Here is a 5,901-nt window from a genome sequence, read left to right as displayed (position 1 = left end):
TACGCCTTAAGGAGCTGGAAAAACAACAGCAAATAAAACCAAAAACCAGCAGAAGACAGGAAATAATAAAGATTAGAGCAGAAATTGATGCTATTGAAACAAACAAACAAACAAACAAACAAACAAACAAAAAACCAGTAGAACAGATCAATGAAACCGGAAGCTGGTTCTTTGAAAGAATTAACAAAATTGATAAGCCTCTCGCCAGTTTGATCAAAAAGAGAAAGGAAAGGACCCAAATAAATAAAATCAAGAATGAAAGAGGAGAGATCACAACCAACACTGCAGAAATAAAAACAATAATACGAGAATATTATGAGTAATTATATGCCAATAAAATTGGCAATCTGGAAGAATTGGACAAATTCCTAGAAACATATACATACCAAAACTGAAACAGGAAGAAATAGAAAATTTGAACAGGCCCATAACAAGTAAAGAAAGAGAATTAGTAATCAAAAATCTCCCCAAAAAAACAAGAGTCCAGGGCCAGATGGCTTTCCAGGGGAATTCTACCAAACATTTAAAGAAGAGTTAACACCTATTCTATTGAAGCTGGTCCAAAAAGTAGAAATGGAAGGAAAACTTCCTAACTCTTTCTATGAAGCCAGCATTACCTTGATCCCAAAGCCAGAAGGAGACCCCACTAAACAGGAGAACTATAGACCAATCTCTCTGATGAACATGGATGCAAAAATCCTCAACAAGATATTAGCCAACTGGATCCAACAATACATTAAAAAAATTATTCACCACGACCAAGTGGGATTTATACCTGGGACGCAGGGCTGGTTCAATATCCGCAAAAACAATTAATGTGATTCATCACATCAATAAAAGAAAGGACAAGAACCATATGATCCTCTCAATAGATGCAGAGAAAGCATTTGACAAAATACAGCATCCTTTCTTGATAAAAACCCTCATAAACGTAGGGATAGAAGGAACATACCTCAAGATCATAAAAGCCATATACGAAAGACCCAATGCTAATATCATCCTCAATGGGGAAAAACTGAGAGCTTTCCCCGTAAGGTCAGGAACAAGACAGGGATGTCCACTCTCACCACTGTTATTCAACATAGTATTGGAAGTCTTAGCCTCTGCAATCAGACAACACAAAGAAATAAAAGGCATCCACATCGGCCAGAAGGAGGTCAAACTTTCACTCTTGGCAGATGACATGATACTCTATGGAAAACCAAAGATTCCACCAGAAAACTGCAAGAATTGATTCATGAATTCAGCAAAGTTGCAGGATATAAAATCAATGCACAGAAATTGGTTTCATTCCTATACACCAACAATGAAGCGACAGAAAGAGAAATCAAGGAATTGAAGTCATTTACAGTTGCACCAAAACCCATAAAATACCTAGGAATAAATCTAACCAAAGAGATGAAAAATATATACACTGAAAACTATAAGAAGCTTATGAAAGCAATTGAAGACACAAAAAAAAAAAAAAATGGAAAAAGATTCCATGCTCCTGCATAGGAAGAACAAATATTGTTAAAATGTCAATACTACCCAAAGCAATCTACATATTCAATGCAATCCCTAACAAAATAACACCAGCATTCTTCACAGAGCTAGAACAAATAATCCTAAAATTTGTATGGAACCAGAAAAGACCCCGTATTGCCAAAGTGATCTTGAAAAGGAAAACCAAAGCAGGAGGCATCACGATCCCAGACTTCAAGCTATAACACAAAGCTGTAATCATCAAGACAGTATGGTACTGGCACAAGAACAGACTCTCAGATCAATGGAACAGAATAGAGAACCCACAAATGGACCCACAAATGTATGGCCAATTAATCAAATTTGACAAAGCAGGAAAGAATAGCCAATGGAGTAAAGACAGTCTCTTCAGCAAGTGGTGCTGGGAAAACTGGACAGCGACATGCAGAAGAATGAACCTGGACCACTTTCTTACACCATACACAAAAATAAACTCAAAATGCATGAAAGACCTAAATGGAAGACAGGAAGCCATCATAATCCTTGAGGAGAAAGCAGGCAGAAACCTCTTTGATCTTGGCCACAGCAACGTCTTACTCAACATGTCTCCGGAGGCAAGGGAAACAAAAGCAAAAATGAACTACTGGGACCTCATCAAAATAAAAAGCTTCTGCACAGCGAAGGAAACAATCAGCAAAACTAAAAGGCAACTGATGGAATAGGAGAAGATATTTGCAAGCGACATATCAGTGAAAGCCAAAATCTATAAAGAACTTATCAAACTCAACACCCCCAAAACAAATAATCCAGTGAAGAAATGGGCCAAAGACATGAATAGACACTTCTCCAAAGAAGACATCCAGATGGCCAACCGACACATGAAAAAATACTCCACATCACTTATCATCAGGGAAATCCAAACCAACACCACAATGAGATACCACCTCACACCTGTCAGAATGGCTAACATGAACAACTCAGGCAACAACAGATGTTGGTGAGGATGTGGAGAAAGAGGATCTCTTTTGCATTTTTGGTGGGAATGCAAGCTGGTGCAGCCACTCTGGGTAACAGTATGGAGGTTCCTCAAAAAACTAAAAATAGAACTACCCTATGACCCAGCAATTGCACTACTAGGTATTTATCCAAGGGACACAAGTGTGCTGTTTCGAAGGGACACATGCACCCCAATGTTTGTAGCAGCACTACCAACAATAGCCAAAGTATGGAAAGAGCCCAAATATCCATTGATGGATGAACAGATAAAGAAGATGGTATACACACACACACACACACACACACACACACACACACACACACAATGGAATATTACTCGGCAGTCAAAAAGAATGAAATCTTGCCATTTGCAACTATGTGGATGAAACTGGAGGGTATTATGCTAAGTGAAATTAGTCAGAGAAAGACAAATATCATATGAATTCACTCATGAGGACTTTAAGAGACAAAACAGATGAACATAAGGCAACGGAAACAAAACGAATATAAAATCAGGGAGGGAGACAAAACATAAGAAACTCATAAATATGGAGAACAACCAGAGGGTTACTGGAGGGGGTGTGGGAAGGGATGGGCTAAATGGGTAAGGGGCATTAAGGGATCTACTCTGAAATCATTTTTGCACTATATGTAATTTGGATGTAAAATTAAAAAAATAAAATTAAGAAATGTCAAAACAAAAGTTTATTTTATCTGATATTAGTATAGATCTCCTTGCTCTCCTTTGGTTTTCACTTGCATGGTCTATCTTTTGCCATCTTTTCACTTTGAATCTATGTATGTCCTTAGAGTTGAGATGAGTCTTTTTAAGTAGCATATTGTTGGGTCTTGTTTCTTTTTAATTCATTTAGCCATTCCATGGCTTTTGATTGTAGAAATCAATCCATCAACCTTTATTTATTTATTTTCAATCCATCAACATTTAGAGTATTTATTGATAGCTAAGGACTTGCTAATTCCATCTTCTTACTTTCTGTTTTGTGGTTCCATTTTCTTCTTCATTTCTTGGTGACTTCCTTTGTAAGTTGATGTTTTTCATAGTATGTTTTGATTTCCTTTCCTTTATCATTTGTGTATCTCTTATAGATTTTTGTTTTGTGGTTACCATGAAGTTTATATAACACATCTTAGAGATCTAATAGTCTATTTTCTGTGAATATTTGGTTATATACAAATAGTCTATCCTTTTGCACCCCCCCCCTTTTTTTTTTTTTCTATTGCAGTGCTCCTGCACTTGAAGATATAACCCTTAGGCTGGAAGCCCCAGGCAACAAAGACACGACAGCGAGGAGGCTAGAGGCTTTTCCCTCTGCCTCTGTACATTAGGGAGACTGGGACTACATACCAAACCCCAACTAGAAAAGGAGGGTGCACAGGCCCTGCCCAGGACCCCTGCAAGGTCATGTAGCTCCACAACCTAAATATGCGCCTACTCTGCCTCTGTCCCTCAAAAGCTCCCCTTTTACATTTCTGATGTCACTATTTACATTTTGCTTATTGTGTATTCATTAAATTATTTAAGCTATAACTATTTTTAATACCTTTGTTTTTAAATCTTTATTCTAGAGTTAGCACATATTACAGTATTAAAGCATTTTGAATCTGTCTTTATGTTTACTTTTACCCCAGTGTATTGTATATTTTCATATGTTTTCATGTTAATAGTGTCCTTTTGTTTCAGCTTGAAAAACTTTTCTCAACATTGCTGGCAAGGCAGGTTTAGTAGTGATCAATTCTCTCTGATTTTATTAGGGAAAGTCTTTTTGCCTTCAACTCTGAAGGACAACTTTGCTGGGTAAAGAATTCTTGAGTGGCGGTTACTTTCTTTTAGCAGTATGAATATATCATTCTATTTCCCGTCTGTAAGGTCTCTGCTAAGACATCCACTTTACAGGGACAATTATTTTTTTCTCCTGCTGCTGTAAAAATTCTCTGGTGATGGTGGTGGTGGTGGTTTGTTTGTTTGTTTGTTTTTAGACAGTTTTATTACTCTGTGTCTTGGAGAAGAACATTTTGGATTGACATTTTGAGGTGACCTATTTGCTTCATGAACTTGGATGACCAAATTTTTCCCCGTTTTGGGGATGTTCTCAGCCATTATTTCTTGAAATAAGTTTTCTACTCCTTTCACCTTCTCTTCTGGGACTCCATAATGCACACAGTATTTCTTTTGATGGGGTGTCATAACTTCCAAGGCTTTCTTCATTCTTATTCATTAGTTTTTCTTCTTCTGTTTGTATAATTTCAATTGATCTGTCTTCTACATCACTGATTCTCTCTTCTGCTTGTTCAGGTATGCTCTTGAAACTCTTCAGTTTTTCATTCCAGTCATTGTATTCTTCAGCCACAGAATTCCTATTTGGTTCTGTTTTTATATTTTTATCTATTGAATTTTGTATTTTGTTCTTGTTTTTCTGCATTTTTTTACATCTGCATTTTCTTGTAGCTCTCTGAGCATCTGTAGAAAAATTATTATGCATCCTTTACTGAATCTGTTAGATCTTATCAATAATTTCAGTAAAATTCAGGATATAAAATTAATAGACCAAAATCATTAGCATTTCAATACACTAACAAAAATTTTTTTTAAGTTTTTACTTAAATTCCAGTTAGTTAACATACAGTGTAATATTAGTTTCAAGTGTATAATATAGTAATTCAACACTTCCATACAACACCTGGTGCTCATCACAGCAAGTGCACTCCTTAATCCCTATCCCCTATTTCCTCTGACCCCCAACCCACCTCCCCTCTGATGACCATCAATTTGTTCTCTATAGTTAAGAGTCTGTTTCTTGCTTTGCCTCCCTATCTCTTTTTTCCCCCTTTGTTCATTTGTTTCTTAAATTACACATATGAGTGAAATCCCATGGTATTTGCCTTTCTCTGACTTATTTTACTTGGCATAATACTCTCTAGCTCCATCCATGTCATTGCAAATGCCAAGATTTTATTCTTTTTTATAGCTGAGTAATATTCCTGTGTGTGTGTGTGACACACACATGTCTTCTCTATCCATTCATTAGTTGATGGACACTTAGGCTCTTTCCATAATTTGGCTATTGTAAATAATGCTGCTATAAACCTTGGGTACACGTATCCCTTTAAATTAGTATTTTTGTATTCTTCGGGTAAATACCTAGTGGTGCAATTGCTGGATCATAGGGTATTTCTATTGTTAACTTTTTGAGAAACCTCCATACTGTTTTCCACAGTGGCTGCACCAGTTTGCATTCCCACCAATGGTGCAAGAGGGTTCCTCTCTCTCCACATCCTTGCCAGCACCTGTTGTTTCTTGTATTGTTACTTTTAGCCATTCTGACAGGTGTGAGATGTTATCTCATTGTAGTTTTGATTTCTGTTTCCCTGATGATGAGTGATATTAAGCATCTTTTCATGTGTCTGTTGGTTGCCTGTATG

General features: G+C 36.8%; 1 non-coding gene across 1 annotated transcript; it reads right to left on the bottom strand.

Annotated features, from left to right (window-relative positions):
* Positions 1–3,701: 3,701 nt before the first annotated feature.
* On the bottom strand, positions 3,702–3,849 carry LOC123579537. The gene has a single exon (XR_006702835.1). It is a non-coding gene; the product is annotated as a small nucleolar RNA SNORA57 (small nucleolar RNA).
* Between the last annotated feature and the right edge of the window lie 2,052 nt (positions 3,850–5,901).

The sequence above is a fragment of the Leopardus geoffroyi genome, chromosome E2 (genome assembly GCF_018350155.1).
Source record: "Leopardus geoffroyi isolate Oge1 chromosome E2, O.geoffroyi_Oge1_pat1.0, whole genome shotgun sequence".
Taxonomy (NCBI): domain Eukaryota; kingdom Metazoa; phylum Chordata; class Mammalia; order Carnivora; family Felidae; genus Leopardus; species Leopardus geoffroyi.
Note: the sequence above shows the minus strand (reverse complement) of the source record. Positions and strands in the feature narration are given on the sequence as shown.